Here is a 21,263-nt window from a genome sequence, read left to right on the forward strand (position 1 = left end):
GGTGTGTGAATGTGTATGTTGATGGTGGGGAATGTAGACAGTGGAATTCGGTGGATTATTCTGCCATCTTCTCTGCTCTGGGACCAAGAGGTTTTCTTGTCAATCATTAGGCATAGATTCATTCTCCAGATATTGAGACAATTGAAACATTTAGTCACTCTGTGTGATTTTTAAAAAAATAATGGCAGGGAATTCTTAGATTTTATTACTTCAGTGGATTAACAGCCAGTAAATGAAACCTGGCTGATTAAATTCCCCATCATGTTTGATGGTTATGAGAACAAGGCCCTGTGTGCAGCACCTTTAGGGTATTATTAAATCTAGAACGGGTGAAACATTGTTTGAGACAGGAGCCCGAGGCACTCTCCCCGTTGTGCACTCCTACTCCTGGCTTGAAAGGAGAGACAACTGGACCACTGCTGTGGCTGCCAACCGTCTTTCAGCACACCTCCTACTGCAAGGATGGAGATGCGGGAGCCTCCAAAGTGTCAAGCCAGGAAGCTGAGTCCAGCGAGATGTGATCTGTGTGTCAAATCAACACTCCCCTGCTTCACGTGAAAGCCTCCAGAAGCCCAGGCTAGTGACACAGATCTTAAGAGAAGGGGCAAGCCCAGCCTACCAGTCTCTGCCCCTCTGTTCCTTTTGGTTCCACCAGAAACGGAAAGGAGGTCACTGAACTTGCGGGTTGTAAGTGCGGGAGCCAGGCAGGATGCGTATGAGAGGAGAAGAGAGGACGGAGGGGAAGAGAGTGGGATCCTCCTCCTCCTCCGACGGAGGGGAAGAGAGAGGGATCTGGTAGACCCTTGGGGGTCATCATTGGTGGAGCGTCCACCTTTAGAGGGGACCGTTCGGGCCTGACTTGCTTCTTCCCTTTGGAAAGCACAGGGTGTGGAGGAACAAGAAAGAGGACGGATGAAGTCAGGTTGTGGTTGGAATAAAAGCATCCTGGGGACTAATTCAAAGATGACTTGTCAGAACAGAGAATACTTCCTTCTCTTTGCTCTATGTTCTGAAAGTCAGGGGGCGGAAGAAAAGGGAAAGAACATTTGTCATGTGCCAATTCTGCACCAGACATTCTGCCCGCAGTTCTCCAGTTACCTCGTTTAAACTTCGAAGGAATTGCAGTCGGCTCTTTCACTCCCCTCACGCCATAGGAAGAAGTCGTCCGTACTGATGACGTTGCCCAAGGTCACGCGTACGAGGCAGCCAGGTAAGACCAGGAGTGCCTGCCTGCAAAGCACTCGGCCACATTGTCTCCCAGTATCTGTGACTTCATGGTATTTCTCCAGGTCTAGAAATAGGGGTTGTGATATATGTCCTGACATGTTCTTCTTTAGGATTTTCAGAGACTAAAAAAGGGCAAACAAAACACTTATAAATGCAAATTTATTTATGTCGATAAACCACATATATTTTTGTGAAAATGAATTAAAATTCTAAATAACAATAATTTTTTAAAAACAATGCCTTGAAATTAACAACTGAGACTTCAGTTAACTAATACACGGATAATATAAATTAAAGCCCCCAAAGCTGGCTGACTTCCAACAGCTTTGTGATTGTCCCAAGATTTACAAATCAAATGACCATGTTCCAGAGACCTCTTCAGGGTCAAACAGGACTTAACCCCAAATCTTAACACATAACACGTGTCTTGAGATAGGATCTGGCTTGGGGTGAGGACTGGGTACAGTGTGTGTACGGAAATTATAATCACCCTGGGTTTACCCTGGAAGTGGCTATTGGGTTAAACTACCTTACCATAGTCAGAAGAAATGTTAAACTGTCTTCCTCAACAAGACTCAGCTTCACTTAATAACATCTTCAAGTGTAAACTGGGCCTCCCAAGGGGAGCAGATATCCAAATAATGAGAAGGTAGGATTCAGAGTGTATTTGGGGACGAGAAGCAGGAAATGGCTGCTGAGTTGACAAAGAGTGAAAATCTTTGAAGGATATTCCACATCCCCATGGAACAAGGAATTCTGCCCACTGACTCCAGCCTGATGTGTGTGCAGTGCCTTACAAACCATAAGCATGTTGTGTAAAGGAATTCCATAGGAAGCCTTGGGGGCTGAAACCGGCAAACCAAGCCCTCATATTCTCTTCCCTGAGATTGCTCACTCCTGAGGGATAGGACCGACTCCTGCAAAGTTCCGGGGAAACAGTATCTGCCTTTGCAGAGATGGGCGGGGGTGCGGGTCGAGTTTGACTAAGTGAGATGCTACTGGTAAAGGTACTTATCTGTAACACTCAATAATAAGTGTGACTTATCTGTTACACTCTGTGTGTTAGTCACTCAGTCGTGTCCGACTCTTTGCAACCTCTGTCCATGGGATTCTCTAGGCAAGAATACTGGAGTGGGTTGCCATTTCCTTCTCCAAGGGATCTTCCTGACCCAGGGATCGAACCCAGGTCTCCTGCAGTGCTGGCAGATTCTCCACCCGTTGAGCTACTCAGGGAGTGAGATGGTCATGATGGTGAGGAGGAGGAGGAGGAGGAGGGCTGCTAGGGTACCTCGGGAAGCACTCTCAAGTACTGTGTTATTTCTTTGCATTTGGGTTGCATCCTGCGAGGTAGACGGCAGGAGTCCACACCGGAATCCTAGGTCCCCTGACTTCTAAGCCACCCTGTTCCACTTCTTTCTGCTGCCTCCGTGGGAGCTTTTAGGGAGGTAGGAGAAGGAGGAGGAGCAGCTTGAGAAATCAGAGCACAAACAGTGATTCTGTAGCCGATACACTATGGTTCCTTTCACTACATTTCTCCAATGGGGTGAAAAGACTTCTTTGTTGGTGAAAACAGAACCCAGAGATTACCAACCATCCCCTCCCCCTGCAGGGAAAATGTAGAAGAATCTCTTGGAGATTTATATGTTTTTTAGGCCTGCTGAGACTCTATCTCCTGACTAATTTTCAGGAGCAAAATAATACTTTTGTCTCTTAAAAAGAGAAATAAACAAACAACAAACAGACATTTTTTAAAAATCCTCAATTTCTGCTTTTACGTTAGTCCTGAAATGCATTAATCTCTTTCACTTGATATGGCTCACTTTCATTCTTCCATTTTAATATCTTAGGGGAAAAAAAAAACCCAAATAACCAATAACAGTTTACAGCTTTGATGCAGAGCTCTAAAGTTGTTTTTCTATGAATATAGATTATTACATTTTTTTACAAAGCAAGTAAACAGATGCATAAAAATGCATTATTTCAGGAGCACAAGAAAACCTGCAATAAGTATAGTGGTTTTAATTTGTTTTTATGATTACTTGTAATTAATTAGCATCAAAAGTAAATTATCTACCTCTGAAATTGTACCATCAAATGTGAGCAGGGTACTCCGTGAATGATTGACTGGTTCATCTTTATATCAAGGTGGGGAAAAAAAATGATCTTTTATTTTACTATTTTTTTTTTAAACTATGCTTAAATGAAAGTGCCAAAAGCCGATGGCAATGCTGCAGAGGAAAAAATTAGAAGTGACTGATAGGAAGGCCCAGTTTGTTATGTGATAAATGGTGTCAGGGGGTAAAAACAATGTATATTAGACATCACGTCATTCTATCAGGTTAAACCAAGGATAAAAGCTTCCTTTAAGAAAATAAAAATGGATCAGCTCTGCTAAATTGGAGAAGGTTCTTATACCTCCTTCAAACCATCACTCTTCAACAATAAAAAGGGAGACATTTTGACAGGTGTTGGTATTTTTTAAACCAACTCCTGCTCTTTGTCACCATCTATTTTTTGCCCCTTAAGATTAATGATGGAATTGTTTGCTGCAGCTTTGGTCAATTTAAAACTAACCAATGGCTTCAAGGGAGCTCTCCCCTTGACCTGGTCCCACTTCCTCTGACTTTCACTGCACAGGTCACCCTGCTGTGAAGTGTTGTTTTCTGAAGGAGTGCCAACGAGAAAAGAAAAAAAAAAAAGAGCATTTAGTAAGCAGGCTGGTTTTTAACTGCAAGGAATATGTGCAGGAATTTAGAATTCTCACCCACATCTATTCTATTAGCAAGAATGTACTTGAACTGAGAACTCAATCTCTGCAATACAAACAGAATTCAACAACAGAAGGGGAGGGAGGGAGTAAATAAGATTAAAACCCACATTCTCCTTTCTTGCTTAGCATCTCTGCTAAGAGTTAGGCGCTCTCACAATGGGATTACGGAGCTTCCAACAAAGTTAAATAAAATAGATAGATTCACTTCTACCAAGTTTCATCCCATAGCAGACACTCCAAAGACACACACTGTTTTATTTTGGACAAACTATCTGAAATGAAACCCTAGATCTGTATGTTTTTAAATAATCTGTCAGGCAGAATAGAAAGTATTACATGTCAACGGGAAATTGGGGATATATTTGCACTTATGTTTACTTCAACACTGATGAAAGAATATATGATAAATTGCTTCCCTATCAAGACATAGTCAAGGAAGGATTGACCTCAGTCACTCATGATTATTCTGGCCTCTTCCTCCAGGGAATCTACTCCAGGTAACCATCATGCTACCAGTGAATTTGGCTGGTTACTAAGGAACCATGTCAGAGTTAACAATCCCCAAAGAGAAAATGTCAAAGCAAACCAAGGATGTCTGCATTGCAGTGATTGTACAGAAAAATCTCTACTAAACCACACTAAAGTAATAAAGGAGGTCAAAGTTCAGGCTACACCAACTGCATTCCTGTTTAAGTGTTTAAATTAAGGATTTGTCACAAACCTTGAATTCTCGTCCTTGCTCCTGTCCACCACTGTCGGCAGCAAGAGTCACGGAGAACTAGGGAACCCGTGAAGTTCGCAGCCAGGGTAGTCCCACCCTGAGGTTTGTCAGTGGTGAACACACGTTCCCAGGTTTCCTACCTGCCAAATGTGTCTTTGGAAGGTGACACCAACCTTCCCCAAGCACAATGCTCAGGGGCTCCTAGGGAGAAGATGTTGGTTGTGTGTATGCTCAGTTGCTGAGTCATGTTCACTCTTGGTGACTCCATGGCCTGCAGCCTGCCAGGCTTCTCTGTGCATGGGATTCCCAGCAAAGAATGCTGGAGTGGGTAGCCATGCCCTCCTACGGGATATTCCCAACCCAGGGCTTGAACCCGCATCTCCGGTGTCTCCTTCATTGGCAGGCAGATTCTTTACCTGCTAAGCCATGGGGGAAGCCCCAAATACTGGTTATTTTTTCACTAATAAAAAGAAAAATGGTAAAACTTTTCAAGGCAGAACCAAGAAGAAAAAGCAGTCAGTTGATTTCTTGAGGAAATGGACCCAGGGACCAGGCTGAAGTCACCAATGTGGGAAAGCCCATGTTTTGTTTCTTATCATTTCTAATTTGGAATTTGGGTTGCTGGCTATAGCATAGCCTGGCATCCCATATAGAACTGTTCCCCTATGGATCCAACATGGCCATTGGGCTCATTAGCCACTAGGTAACTGTCTCTTTAGTTTTTGGCTTTTTTAATTTCTTTTTGTGGGATGATGTGTCCAGGAGAGGGAAGGTGATGGAGGAAGCGAACCACTCATGTCTTGACTTCCTAGGTCCACCTGAATATCAGATCCCAATGAGGGGTCAAATTCCCTCCATCCAAGGCGGCATCCACTTACTAGGTCTACTTCAAGGTCTTTATGATACTTCAGCAGTGGACACATTTGGGTGAGGACTAAGACAAATTACTTCAAAAGTAGTTTTATAGTGACGAGATAAAAATAAGTTTCTAGAAAACTGGCAGGGACTGCCCTGGAGAAGATTATTAAAAAGACGAGATTCGTATTATTACCCACGCTGCCTACTAAGGGCTCCCCTGGTGGCTCAGACAGTAAAGAATCTGCCTGCAATTCAGGAGACCTGGGTTCCACCCTGGGTCAGGAAGATCCTCTGGAGAAGGGAATATGGCAATCCACTCCAATATTCTGCCATGGGCAGAGGAGCCTGGTGGGCTATAGTCCATGGGGTCACAAAGAGTCACCATGAAGGTGCCTAACACCTTCACCGTTTTACTAGGCTCTTGTCCCAAAAAGCTCTGTGCCCTAATAGGCCCCATCTGAGATACAGGATCCAAGCTTTTTCCTCTCTGAGCAGAGCGCTCAGGCCTGTAACTTTAAAATACCCTTCTTCTGTAAAGTGGCTCTGTCCTGGAACTTGACTCTGGATTGTGCACCCTGATTTCCAGGCTACCTACCTATTGTTTTTATTAGATGAAGTTAAAGCAAAACAGGCTAATTTGCCTTGTCATATTTCCCTACTGGGTAGCAGATGTACATTCGAGCAGGATCTCTCTAAATACATGTGTTGATATTTTGGTTAAAAAGAGTGATCCGCAAGGGTTTTGATTCCAAAGTAAGGGAGAAATCTGGGGGCAGGTGAAGCTTTTTGGTTGCTTCTGAACCACCCTGGGACAAGGCAATGACTACATGCTCTGAGTCTACAAAGCCTTGCCCTAAAGGTGTATGTTCTATTAATACAAGACACACGATTTTCTTGATAATTGCTTTTATCTACCACTTAATATTTGCCATGGAGGACAGTCACAAGAATTGCCTAGGGCAACTGTCTCATGTAAAACCAACATTGCTTTAAATCTACACATTTAAAAGTGTGAAGGCAAACAAGTCATATTTTATCCATTTCCGATTTATGAAGTTCCCTGGGGACACTTTTTACCATAAAGATCTTTGCAAGACAAATTATACACACTTCCTCCTCTTACTTTAGAAGAAACAATTGATACCCAAGCCTTTCTTCCAAATTCCTTTCATCAGCATTTACAAGCCTTTTAAAAGCTCCCTTTTATGAAACTCCTTTCAAAGTTACACTTTTTCCTCCTAATATTATGATGTAATGAACCTCAAAAGGAACATTTGAATAGGTTTCCTCCCCGCTCTTCAGGATTCATGCTTTAGTTGGCAATTTCTTGTACTTTTGTGCTTTCTCCTCTCTTTACCCCTTTTCTTCCTTTGATGGCTTTTTCTGAAACACACCATTGAAAATCTTTCCCATTTCTCTAGCAATACTTTCCTTGACGTAAAACTGTAGGTGGTAGGGCTTCCTCAACTTGTTTGCCAGATCCGTTCTTTAAGGATTTCTAAAGACAGAGCAAGGATGGTAATAGAGCTTAGGGTTTCATGAGAGAAATCCAACGAGAATATTTTCAAAAGAGCAAATGGTCTATATTAAAATATGTAGCACTGAAAATAATTATTTTGCAGCTTAGAAAGATTAATGTCCTACGGGACTAGACCCAGACGTTCAAAGAACATTTATGGTTCTTCCAGCCCCAATACTTACAGACTTATGGTTTTGATTGATTAAGGTCATAGATGCTTTCCTTGACAAAATCCTAACATAGTATCTATCAAACGAACAACTTTACAAGGTAATGTCAAAGGATATTAATGGATTCCAAAAGGTTTTAGGTCTAAATTGAAACCTGCGGTGATGGTAGGAGAGCTAAGAGTTACAAATGGGGTTTCCTTGGAGTATCAGCTGATTGTCAGAGGCAGGCTGACTGATCTGCTTTGCATGAAATATCATTAATGTTGCACATGGCTCAGCAAGACTTCTGCTGAAGAGTAAGAGCCTTCTTCACATTAGCCTAAAGAAGTATCTGTGGCGTTAAAACAGATTAGTCATTTACTCATGGCACAATTATGTTAGTTATTTCTGATTTAGATCAAGACCTTATTGATATGCTTCCATGCTTTTACTGTATGTGCCTTATTTTGTTTTCTTTTGTTATAAAGATTAAATTTTCCCTTTATTTTGTTTTATTCATTTCACTATTAATGACTGCTCTATATCATCTAGGATTAATGGCACTATCCACCCACTTGTCTATGCTAGGAAACCTGGACTCATTCTGGCTTAAAATTAATTTACTGTATCTCATGGTTTTAATCAAATTCCTATTTGCTCTTCATTTAGCAACGATAAATATGAGTAGCCACCGGGTACCGCACACCATCTATAAATTCTGCCAGTTGACACCTTCCTGATTGGATTGTTCTGCTTTCAGAGCCTACAGAGTGTTACCATCAAAATCCCTCTCCTGCTGACCTAGCAACGTCAAAATCCAAGCTCACCAGTTGTAGAAGCCCATTCAATTTATAGGCAGCAGAGTCTTTATCAGCTGTCACCCTCAAGAAGAAATTGGTGAGTCATAATTGTCTAGACCTGTCCTACTCAAGTGACGTCGGATCATCGGCAGCTGTGAGTGTGCTCAGTTGCTTCCAACTCTGTGTGACTCCGTGACTGTAGCCTGCTAGGCTCCTCTGCCATGGGATCCTCCAGGCAAGAATACCAGGGTGGGTTGCCATGCCCGCCTCCAGGGCATCTTCCCAGCCCAGGGATCGAACCGGAGTCTCTTCCGTCTCCTGCATTGGCAGGTGGGTTCTTTACCACTTGCACCACCTGGGAAACCTTTAGACAGATAATAAATTGAAATGTACCTTATCCAGGCAATCTGTGAGACTCAGCTTCCCTGTCCTTTTGGTTGATAAAGCCAAGAAGAGTCATCAAGACAATATCTTCTCCAAGGAAGTAATATTTTTAATAGATATATATATGCTTTATATATAGAGAGAGTATATATATATATATTAAAAAATATATATATGCAAAGTGAAAGTATTAGTCACTCAGTCATATCCAACTCTTTGTGACCTCATGGACTGTATTCCACTATGCTCCTCTGGAGTGAGTAGCCATTCCCTTCTCAAGGGCATCTGTCCGACCTAGGGATTAATCCCTGGTGTCCTGCATTGAAGGCAGATTCTTTAACATCTGAGCCACCAGGGAAGCCATACATTTTCTATAATATATGTGTATATATATATATACACACACATACACACTTTAAAAAATCCTTATATGTATATGCTTTATATATCCCCATATATATATATATACTTTAAAGAATATATGTACCTTAAAAACCCTTATATGTACATACTTTATAAATCCTTATATATCTATATATACTTTAAAGTATATATGTATATATTTTTAAAAATACATATATACTCCTGAAAGATGATGCTGTGAAAGTGCTGCACTCAATATGCAAGCAAATTTGGAAAACTCAGCAGTGGCCACAGGACTAGAAAAGGTCAGTTTTCAATCCAATCCCAAAGAAAGGCAATGCCAAAGAATGCTCAAACTACTGCACGGTTGCACTCATCTCACACGGTAGTAAAGTCATGCTCAAAATTCTCCAAGCCAGGCTTCAGCAATAAGTGAACTGTGAACTTCCAGATGTTCAAGCTGGTTTTAGAAAAGGCAGAGGAACCAGAGATCAAATTGCCAACATCCTCTGGATCATGGAAAAATCAAGAGAGTTCCAGAAAAACATCTATTTCTGCTTTCTTGACTATGCCAAAGCCTTTGACTATGTGGATCACAATAAACTGTGGAAAATTCTGAAAGAGATGGGAATACCAGACCACCTGACCTGCCTCTTGAGAAACCTACATGCAGATCAGGAAGCAACAGTTAGAACTGGACATGGAACAACAGACTGGTTCCAAATAGGAAAAGGAGTACATTGAGGCTGTATATTGTCACCCTGCTTATTTAACTTATATGCAGAGTACATCTGGAGAAATGCTGGGCTGGAAGAAGCACAAGCTGGAATCAAGATTGCCAGGAGAAATATCAATAAGCTCAGATATGCAGATGATACCACCCTTATGGCAGAAAGTGAAGAGGAGCTAATAAGCCTCTTGAAGAAAGTGAAAGAGGAGAGTAAAAAGTTGGCTTAAAGCTCAACATTCAGAAAACTAAGATCATGGCATCTGGTCCCATCACTTCATGGGAAATAGATGGGGAAACAGTGGAAGCAGTGTCAGACTTTATTTTTTAGGACTCCAAAATCACTGCAGATGGTGATTGCAGCCATGAAATTAAAAGACTCTTACTCTTTGAAAGGAAAGTTGTGACCAACCTAGATAGCATATTAAGAAGCTGAGACATTAGTTTGTCAACAAAGGTCTGTCTAGTCAAGGCTATGGTTTTTCCAGTGGTCATGTATGGATGTGAGAGTTGGACTGTGAAGAAAGCTGAGCACCAAAGAATTGATGCTTTTGAACTGTGGTGTTGGAGAAGACTCTTGAGAGTCTCTTGGACTTCAAGGAGATCCAACCAGTCCATCCTAAAGGAGATTGGTCCTGGGTGTTCATTGGAAGGCCTGATTCTGAAGCTGAAACTCCAATACTTTGGCCACCTCATGGGAAGAATTGACTCATTGGAAAAGACCCTGATGCTGGGAGGGATTGGGGACAGGAGGAAAAGGGGAGGACAGAGGATGAGATGGCTGGATGGCATCACCGATTTGATGGACATGAGTTTGAGTGAACTCTGGGAGTTGGTGATGGACAGGGAGGCCTGGCATGCTGCGATTCATGGGGTCACAAAGAGTCAGACACGACTGAATGACTGAACTGAACTGATATATACCTTAAAATCCATATATATATATATATATATATATATATATATATATATATATATATATATACATTTAAAGTATACAGCTTCCCTGGTGGCTCAGATTGTAAAGTATATATATGGATTTACATATACTTAAAATTCTTCCCTAAGTGGTATACCACAAACTTACACAATGATTTATTTCTAATTGACTTGCTAATAAAGAGACATTCTCTGTTTTTTGGCAAAACTTTGACCCAGCAATCGGCTGGATATCCTGTCTGGATGTGACTCCAGCTTCTATCCAAAAAAGTCAGTGCCGAGTCTCCTGATCTGACATTTTGCCTGGGAACAGAAAGACTAAACATAGCTGCAGCCCTGTTGACTACTGGTGGTGAAATGGAGTGAATCAAGAAAATGGTGGAGATCCATTCAACTTTCTGCCATAGATTCATTTGTTGATTCATTTAAAATAAATTTGGAGGGACTTCCCTGGAAGTTGAGTGGTTTGATCTCCTTGCAGTCCAAGGGACTCAAGAATTTTCTCTAGCACCACAGTTCAAAAACATCAGTTCGTCAGTGCTCAGCCTTCTTTGTGGTCCAACTCTCACATCCATACATGACTACTGAAAAAACCATAACTTTGACTAGACGGACCTTTGTCGGCAAAGTAACATCTCTGCTTTCTGATACGCTGTGTAAGTGTGTCATGATTTTTCTTCCAAGGAGCAAGCATCTTTCAGTTTCATGTCTGCAGTTACTATCTGCAGTGCCAGAACTTTAGCTAAACTCAAAGGAAAGTGATTTCTCCTGGAGGAAGCAAGGATGGCTTTGTATGGCTAGCTTCCCATTTTGAGCCCTGGAAGAGGAGTTGCCGCAGAAATCTGGGATGTGGGGCCTTTACTTAGAGATGTAACAGTACTCCTGCAACACGCCCCTTGCTTAGCTAGTGCCCTGGCCCGGAGCCCTGCCTGCTTGAAGGATTGGACATGGAACTGTGCAACCCAAGGTTTTTACACTGACTCTTCCCTCTGGGAAACTCTCCCTGATGCACACAAAGATAACCTGATGCCCTCCTGGAGCTGTAGTATGTATTACAAAGGAGAGAGATGGAGGACTTTCCTGGTGGTCCAGTGGTTAAGACTAATGCAGGAGACACATGTTCGATCCCTGGTCCAGGAATCTTCCACATGCCATGGGGCACCTAAACCCATGGGGCAACTAAGCCCAGGGGGCAACTAAACTCACGTGCAACAACTCCTGTGCCTGAGCTTTGGAGCCTGTGTTCTGCAACAAGAGAAGCCACGGCAGTGAAAAGCCCACACACCACAACTAGAGAGAAGCCCCTGCTCACCGCAGCTAGAGAAAGCCCGTGCCCAACAGTGAAGACCAAGCACAGCCCAAAATAAGTAAATTAATGATAAATATTAAAAAAGAGAGAGAGATCCAAAAGTCTACCTTCTCTGTGCATGTATGCTAAGTCATTTCAGTCGTGTCCGACTCTGTGCGACCCCATAGACGGCAGCACACCAGGCTCCCCCGTCCCTGGGATTCTCCAGGCAAGAACACTGGAATGGGTTGCCATTTCCTTCTCCAATGCACGAAAGTGAAAAGTGAAAGGGAAGTCGCTCAGTCGTGTCCAACTCTTTGCGACCTCATGGACTGCAGCCCACCAGGCTCCTCCGCCCATGGGATTTTCCAGACAAGAGTGCTAGAGTGGGGTGCTGTTGCCTTCTCCATAGGGAGAAGCAAAATCAAGAGCCAGCCAACTCTTCAGGTGAATTTTCCATTTAAAAGTCAGAGAGAAAGAAGCCAGGTATCTGAACCTGAAACCAGACAGGAGCATAAAGGCTTGAGATTGTAGGCCCAAGGCAGAGAGGATAAATTCACTGAACTACTCACTGAGCTACAGAGACTGCAGTGGAGACAGGTGGCCGAGGTTGTGAGTGGCAGAGGAGAGGTCACAGAGCTGCCAGATGGGGACAGGTGTCAAAGAGGGGGTGAATTTGATGAAGGAAGGAAAGGAAGAAAGAGAATTCCAGGCAGAGGGACTACTGCAAAACTCCAGGGAATGGGGGACTGTGGAGTGATGAGAGGGCCCCAAGATTTCTGGAGCAGCAGGGACATGGAGTCCATGCATAGTGAGGGTCAGGGGCTCAGGAGCAACGATTCAAAGGCAGAGGAAGGCCAGCTCTTGGAACAAGGCCCATCGTGTTGCTCGGTGCGCTTACTTGTTCAGTCGTGTCCAACTCTTTGTGACCCCGTGGACGGCAGCACACCAGGCTCCTCTGTCCATGGGCTTTCCCAGGCAGGATTACTGGATTGGGTGGCCATTCCCTTCTCCAGGGGATCGTCCCTACCCAGGGACTGGAGCTGGGTCTCTGACATTGCAGGGGAATTCTTGACCGCCTGGGCCACCAGGGAAGCCCAGTGTTACTCTGATAACTAAGGATAATGATTTCGTCTTAGACTGACATATTGCTGCGCTTCTGTGCTTCCTTTTCTTTAATAATTGATTTTGTGCAACAAATCAGTTTCTCTTTTGCTTTGGCTGTTGCAAAACTCTGGGCTCTGTTGTAGACAGACCACAACTTGGTTCACCACATATTATTACTAGGATCTTGTGTTATTGCCCTTAACAAAGGCATCCACTGTCCTATTTGTTAAAGCACCATAAATACCCTTTAAAAAGTAATCAAGATATGAGTGATACCTAGAAATAATATGTAGTAGAACCTTCTATGAAACAACCAAATTGCAAATGTTTCTTGAACATTTCTGAGAGTTGACCTTTTTATTTGGAGAGACAAAATCACAAGGTTTACCAACAGGAACCGACTGTATAGCACAGGAAACTCTACTCAATTTTATGTAGTAACATATAAGGGGAAATAATCTGAAAAAAGCATATATGTGTATATATACACACATCAGTTCAGTAATATGTGTGTGTGTGTGGCATGTGTGTGCTAACTCACTTCAGTCATGTCTGACACTTTGTGAGACCTTATGGACAATAGCCTGCCAGGCTCCTCTGTCCATGGGATTCTCCAGGCGAGAATACCGGAGTAGGTTGCCATGCCCTCCTCCAGGGGATGTTCTCAGCCCAGGGATTGAACCTGTGTCTCCTGCAACTCCGGGATTGCAGGCAGATTCTTTACCGCTGGGCCACCGGGGAAGCCCATATCTATTTGTACATATATGTATATAGCTGAATCGCTGTGCTGTACACTTGAAACTTACATGATATTGTAGATCAACTATATTTCAATTTTTAAAAGCACAAAATTCCATTCATTTCAACATTCAATTGTGAGCTTGTAATCTATTTGATAACTCAAGCCACAGGCAGATAACATAAGGAATCTGCTATTACTAGTACCAGGGATTCTATGCCGGTTTAATTGTTAATATCTTCCCCATTATAGTGGTATGTGCAATTAAAATATTTCAGTGCTTTTCCTCTGGGTGGTATATGACTAGTGCTGTAAGATTCCTCAGCACTAAGTTCCCTTCAAACCCTCATTCAGGACACCCATTCCCTTTCTTTACAATCCAGCAATCAAAGAGTTAACACGGAGCACAGCAGTGATCTCCACGCTCTCAGGGATCAGGGCAACTCTCTGCTCTGATGGGATGGTGCCTGAATTTTGTTAAATATTTAGAATATCACCCTTGAGTTTGTATTAGGTGCTAAATCATCTGTCTGACCGTTATCATTGTTACAACTAACAATGACAATTATTAGTTAATCGGTCTTGCCAGGTGGCTCAATAGTAAAGAATTTGCCTGCTAATGAGGAGACGTGGGTTCAAACCCTGGGTTGAGAAGATCCGCTGGAATAGGAAATGGTAACCTGCTCAGGTATTCTTGCCTGGGAAATCCCATGGACAGAGGAGCCTGGCGGGCTACCGTCCATGGGGTCACAAAGAGTCGGACATGACTGACTGACTGAGCACACAGTTAATCACTTACTATGTTCCAATTTAACATTTATAATTACCCATTGAGGGTGTCATTCAGTTCATTTCAGTTCAGTCACTCAGTCCTGTCCAGCTGTTTGCGACCCCATAGACTGCAGCACACCAGGCCTTCCTGTCCATCACCAACTCCTGGAGTTTACTCAAACTCGTGTCCATTGACTCGGTGATGCCATCCAACCACCTCATCCTCTCATCCCCTTTTACCCGCTTCAATCTTTCCCAGCATCAGGGTCTTGTCAAATGAGTCAGCTCTTCACATCAGGTGGCCAAAGTATTGAAGTTTCAGCTTCAACATCAGTCCTTCCAATGAACACTCAGGACTGATCTCCTTTAGGATGGACTAGTTGGATCTCCTTGCAGTCCAAGGGACTCTCAAGAGTCTTCTCCAACACCATAATTCAAAAGCATCAGTTATTGGGTGCTCAGCTTTCTTTATAGTCCAACTCTCACATCCATACATGACTACTGGAAAAACCATAGCCTTGACTAGACAGACCTTTGTTGGCAAAGTAATGTCTCTGCTTTTTAATATGCTGTCTAGGTTGGTCATAACTTTCCTTCCAAGGAGTTAGTGTCTTAATTTCATGGCTGCAGTCACCATCTGCAGTGATATTGGAGCCCCCCAAAATAAAGTCTGCCACCGTTTCCCCATCTATTTGCCATGAAGTGATGGGACCAGATGCCATGATCTTTGTTTTCTGAATGTTAAGCTTTAAGCCAACTTTCTCACTTTCCTCTTTCACCTTCATCAAGAGGCTCTTTAGTTCTCCTTCACTTTCTGCCATAAGGTTGGTGTCTTCTGTATATCTGAGGTTATTAATATTTCTCCCAGCAATTTTGATTCCAGCTTGTGCTTCTTCCAGCCCAGCGTTTCTCCAGATGTACTCTGCATAGAAGTTTAATAAGCAGGGTGACAATATACAGCCTTGATGTACTCCTTTTCCGGTTTGGAACCAGTCTGTTGTTCCATGTCCTGTTCTAACTGTTGCTTCTTGACCTGAATACAGATTTCTCAAGAATTTCTCAAGATTTTTCAAGAGGATATCATTAGCAGGCCTATTTTTCAAATGAGGCAACAGGCTCAGGGAACAGAAGTAACTCACATCAGGGAAAGCACTTAGGAAGTAGGGATGCAACTTTCCAATCAGGGTCAGATTCCATGTTTGGAGAAACTCTGCTATCCTGTGTGAGGTGGTCAGAGAAGTAGCGTGGAGGAAGGAGGGGGTTTAGAGGGTTTGGCTCAGCAGTGAGGAGGAGGGGTCATTCCTAGCAGAGCAGGAGGGGACGTGTTTGGTGGGTGGTGAATCTTGCTTACATACTCTTCCCTTGTTCTGGATCCCTTCATTTTGGGTCACTTCTAAACTAATCATAAATAAGAGCTCTGAAGGTTGCATCTACTTAAAAAAAAATTTTAGGTGACTAATAGACTTCATAGAAGTTCAACTACTGCATAGAAAATTGGGTCTTCTTGGCCCCACAAGGCACCATCTGGTTTATAAAATAACAGTAGATGCCCTCTGGATTACTTCCTCATAGGAAATCCCTCCTTATCTGCTGCCTGGCCGTTAACTTAAGGATAATTTTCATGCTTTCTATTCTAATTAGTTTGTGTGATGGTTTTCCCACTTTAGGTTGTTTAGTTTATGAAGAGAAAAAAAGAGAAACAACACCTCTTCTAAAACATACAAAGGTCTAGCCTAGCTATAAGAATACAAAACTTTCTCAGACTTCAAGGGCAAGAACAAGTCAATACTTCACAGCTCAGGGAAAATGTGAGCAACTCCGAGAACAATTTAGCACAGATTAATTGGACACCTATTGTGGAAGCTTTGAAACAGAAGGAAGAAATCAAAGAGAAGGATGCTCTTTTTGGTGGTTTTTCCTTATTCTTGTGTTTCATCCTCTCCTCTCCTGAAAGAAGTAATGAGCGTGCAGTTTAAGCTTTAGGCATAATGGAAAGGCTGGGAAAACTTTGAGAATGAACAGGAGAGGTGAGGTCATCAGTTCAGTTCAGTCGCTCAGTCGTGTCTGACTCTTTGAGACCCCATGAAATGCAGCACGCTAGGCCTCCCTGTCCCTCACCAGAGGTCATGGACTCTACAATTTCAAAATGGGAATTCATCATCAGAGGAAAGTAACTGTTGTGTTCTCACTCAGTCATGTCTGACTTCTGTTAGACTGGAGCCTCTCAAGTTCCTCTGTCTATGGGGTTCTCCAGGCAAGAATGCTAGAGTGGGTTGCTATTCCCTTCTCCAGAGGATCTTCCCAACCCAGGGATTGAACCTGGGTCTCCTGCATTGCAGGCAGATTCCTTACCATCTGAGCCACTAGGGAAGCCCAGTGGTACTCAAGCCAGTGATTTCATAAAGATTTCTGGTAATCCTTAACAATATCCCCCACCCCAGCACCCAGTCGGAGATCAGTCTGATGCATTATGAAAATGTCATTGTTCTTGATTCACTCACCACCTTTGGTGGCTACAGTTGGTTCTCTCTCTCACTCTGACGGGGAAAAATCCCAAAGCTCTCCCATCCGCTGCCTCTCATTGCCACCCACCAGCCCTTATGTCAGTCCAGAGTCCCAAGCATCATTAAAGGGGAGGAAAAAAATAATCCTGTCCAGATTGGCTGGCTCCCTGGCCTGGGCTGGTTCAGACAGCTCTTGGCTTAGATACCCTGTCTTCCAAACACAATCTGTTTTCAGGATTCCTGGGCAATATCAGGTCCAAGAGAGGGTTTGATTTTAACTTCACTAAACTCAGTGTCCTCTGCATTCCACTCCACTGAAGCCTAGTCAGCCCACTTACCCAGACTTAGTTTTTGGCCCACGTGACTAAGCCGTGTTCTTGGCTCCAGAATAATTTCTTGCCCTTTCCTGGCTTGATAGCTTTTTTCTTTCTTTCATAACTTTGCCCTGATGAAGAGTTAAGCATGACTCCGTTTCTACTCTATTCTAGAAGATCTTGGAAAACTACAGGAGATGCTGATTGACCGCATTGCAAGTAGACAGGACTCTTTTTTACATGTAATTTAATGAATTATTGCTGGCCGTGCTGAGGCTTTGTTGCTGCACAGGCGCTTCTCTAGCTGCAGCAAGCAGGGGCTACGCTCTGGTTGCGATGTGCGGACTTCCCACTGCGGGGGCTTCTCTTGTTTTCCCTGGTGGCTCAGAGGGTAAAGCATCTGCCTGCAATGCTGGAGACCCGGGTTCGATCCGTGGGTCAGGAAGATTCCCCTGGAGAAGAAAATGGCAACCCGCTCCAGTATTCTTGCCTGGAGAATCCCATGAATGGATGAGCCTGGTAGGCTACAGTCCACAGGGTCACAAAGAGTCGGACACGACTGAGCGATTCACTTTCTTTCTTTCTATCTCTTGTTGTGGAGCGTGGGTTCTAGGGTGCATGGGCTTCAGTAGCCCCGGTTCCTGGGTTCCAGGGCACCTGCTCAGTAGTTGCGGTGCACGGGTTTGGTTGCTCTAAGACATGTGCAATCTTCCCAGATCAGAGATTGAACCTGTTCTCTGCTACGGGCGGGCAGAATCTTCACCACCCAGCCACCAGGGAAGCCCAGCCAGGTCTCTTAAAGGACAAAGTTCAGCAGCTCCAGAACAGAGACCCAAACCTTACCCTTTTGGACCCCACAAGAACAGCAGATTCTGTCCAGTGTGGATCCTACAACCGGTGTAGTGCCAGAAGGGGCTGTAAAAACAAATGCAGAATGGTTTTTGAAGCTCTCTGAACATTTTTTTTCTGTCTAGGTGAGTAGTGCGGCCCCATTTTGTGTCTCTGTGTGCTTTCATCTTCTGTGAGTACCTGGCACCTTACCCTCCAGTTCTATCAAGCAATACACAGTTCTCTTCTTTCTCAGGGTCTGTGAATACATTTTGATACCTTCTTGGATCAGCCTAAGAACATCCTTTCCTGGCTCTTCTGCACCACAACCATGCCCTCACAGGATGTCAGAGGCCCTTTTGCCCCGCGATGCTGTTTTTTCCTAATTCTCCTGTGGGATCTCTCACTAACAGCGCTGACAGTTCTCAAAGTAAGGGCTGCACCATTTTTAACCTAGAAAACTTCCTTATAAGTTCTTTCCTCTGCCACCATCATTTTCAGGATGATGGCTATGTTCGGAAAGACTGAGGTTTTCAGAAATCACACCTCCAGACAAGTGGGGATTTCTAGTATTATCATTCTGGTTTCCAAAAATTATGTTAGAATAATATTCTGAAGTAATAGGGTAAATAAGATAAGTGATGACAATTCAATTCGAATACAGATAAGCTGGACCCCAACTTCCCTGGTCTTAACTACATGTATAGAAGCCTAGATCAAAACTATGACTTTTATTTTTAAAATACAGTTTTTAAAATAAAATATATTTAAAATTTAAAATATATCTTATACTTCTGTTAGGCTTTTTAAAGTTTTTTGGAAAATATGCTAATGATTAATCTTAGGAGAAATAAACCACCAGCTTTTTATTTTTGACTAAACAACAATAAAGTTCAATTAAAGTGAGTTACAAGAATGCTGATACTAAATATGTTGCTTTTCATGGCTAAGTTCTTTTGGTACATACTGACATTTCAAATATGCAAAGATAAGACAACCCAGTAAGCTTAGATTCCAGGGAACATCTCTTGGTCAGAAGGTAATCATTTCAGTCTCATTTTGTGTACATGAAACCACCAGCTTTCTATCAGAGTCTCAATAATGATTTAATCAATTAAAAACCACTAATCTATGTGGACTTATGAGACCGCTCTAGTCCAGGGAAAACAAATGGGATTCTATTCCCCTCTGTGGCCCTTCTGATCTGTGGAACGATAGTGGTTTGGAGTGCTACATTGAGAAAGATTCTGAAGCATTGTTGGATACACAGAAAAAAACAAGTACTAGAAATATCTGCTGTGACTTCATCTAGATGAGGATTTGAGCAATCCATTTTAAAAAATCATGAGACATCAGGGAACTTTGAATGCCGAACATTTGATGATATTAAGGAATTATTAATGCTTTAGCTGTGATAATGGTGTCGTGATTATGTTTTTGTGATTGTTTCTTTCAAAAACACATTCTAAAATATTTACAGATGAAAGACTATTATGTTGGTGATTTGTTTCAAAAACGATGGAGGAATGGGAAATGGTGCTGGAAAGGGAAGTAGGTGGAGGAGGAGAGGAAACCAGATTGACTTAAGCTGATCACTGCCGAGGAATCATTAAAATTCTCAATCTTGCATAATACAAAATCTAGTTTTTTAAAAAAGGTGACTCAAAAATGATTTTAAAGGAGAGTAAAAGAAATACTTCCCATGGATGTGGTGAGTAAGGTCAAGTTCAAAGAGTGGTAGAGATGGGGCAGTGAGATCTCACTATACACTAAAAGTGAATGCAGTCCTCAGGTAATCAGAGTATCCTGTAAATGAGGAAACTGGTTCAGAGAAGAAAATGACTTGCACAAAATCACACTGCTAGAGAAAAGCAGTTAGGTCAAGTCCAGGCTCCTAAACCTAACAGCCTCTTCATTATACCCGTCCCACCCCACAAGCTTTTAATGGCTTGATGTTAAAGGGTAAGTCACATTCAAATATCTTTCATGCCCCTCTGGGTCCAAAGTGTCCTGAAGAATGGTGCAAACAATTCTATGTCAACTAGTCAGAAAGGTCTTTTGAGAGCTATTTACCCTGGAGGACGGCATGGCAACCCACTCCAGTATTTTTGCCTGGAGAATCTCCGTGGACAGAGGAGCTTGGCGGACTTCAGTCCATGGAGTCACAAAGACACAACTAAGCAATTAAGCACAGCGTAGAGTTATTTAGCTTAATTGTATTTTAATTGTTGTTTTATACATTGTAGTTTATGAGATGACTGCAGAGTCACGTGCAATTGTAAGAAACAATGCAGAGAGATGCTGTGTACGTTTTCTCTGTTTCTCTTAGAGGTGACACCTTACAGAACTATAGTAGAATGCCAAAGCCAGGAGATTAGCATGGATGCAACTGACCAATCTTATCTGAATTTCCCTAGATCTGTATGCACTAATGTGTGTGTGTATTTAGTTCTATGCCATTTTATTACATGTGTAGATGCCCGTAGTCGCCACCTTGGTCAAGATACACAGGAGTTTCATCACCACCAAGAGCCTTACAGAGGGATGTTTTTAAACATCATTACCACTGAGCATGAAATCCAAAACCAAAGACATTATTGCCAAGCCATAAATACTTTATTTTCCACATGGATAGGGACCTGAGAAGTCAAAAGAATGAGGCTAACCAAATGTGGAATATGAGTAAAAGAAGATGAAAGAAGATTGGTCCAGGTACAGAAATGGATCCCAGGTTTTAAAAGTCAAGAATATTTTAAGGAACTATTTTATAAAGCTGTATCTAATAATGAACTCCATGTTTCACACATTCAAATGATCATATTTGTCATTTTTTCCTCCTATAGCAAATGACTTAACTTCTCTCAGATGGATTTTTTTCATCTGTAAATGTGGATAATTATACCTATTTATGGGGCAACTTGTGAAGATGAAATGAGATAATATGTATGAGAGTACTTTAAAAATGGCAGAGTACCACTACTATTAAAAGTACTGTGTTATGTTTCATGTAATAAAAGACTGTAGAAATTTTTCTGTTATACTTGTTCAATAAAAATCCGACTAAAAAAAAAAGTACTGTGATGATTTTCATGAAGATAACACAAGTGATAAATAATTAAGCTGACATAACGAATTTATTTTTGAAGGGAGTCTTCCAGGATATATCATATGGTCAATACTAGTTTATCCATCTACCATACATCCTACTCCTATTGGCCTGTAAAAAAGGTCACTGATACTCTCTATGATAATTCA

The sequence above is a fragment of the Capricornis sumatraensis genome, chromosome 21 (assembly GCF_032405125.1).
Source record: "Capricornis sumatraensis isolate serow.1 chromosome 21, serow.2, whole genome shotgun sequence".
Taxonomy (NCBI): Eukaryota; Metazoa; Chordata; class Mammalia; order Artiodactyla; family Bovidae; genus Capricornis; species Capricornis sumatraensis.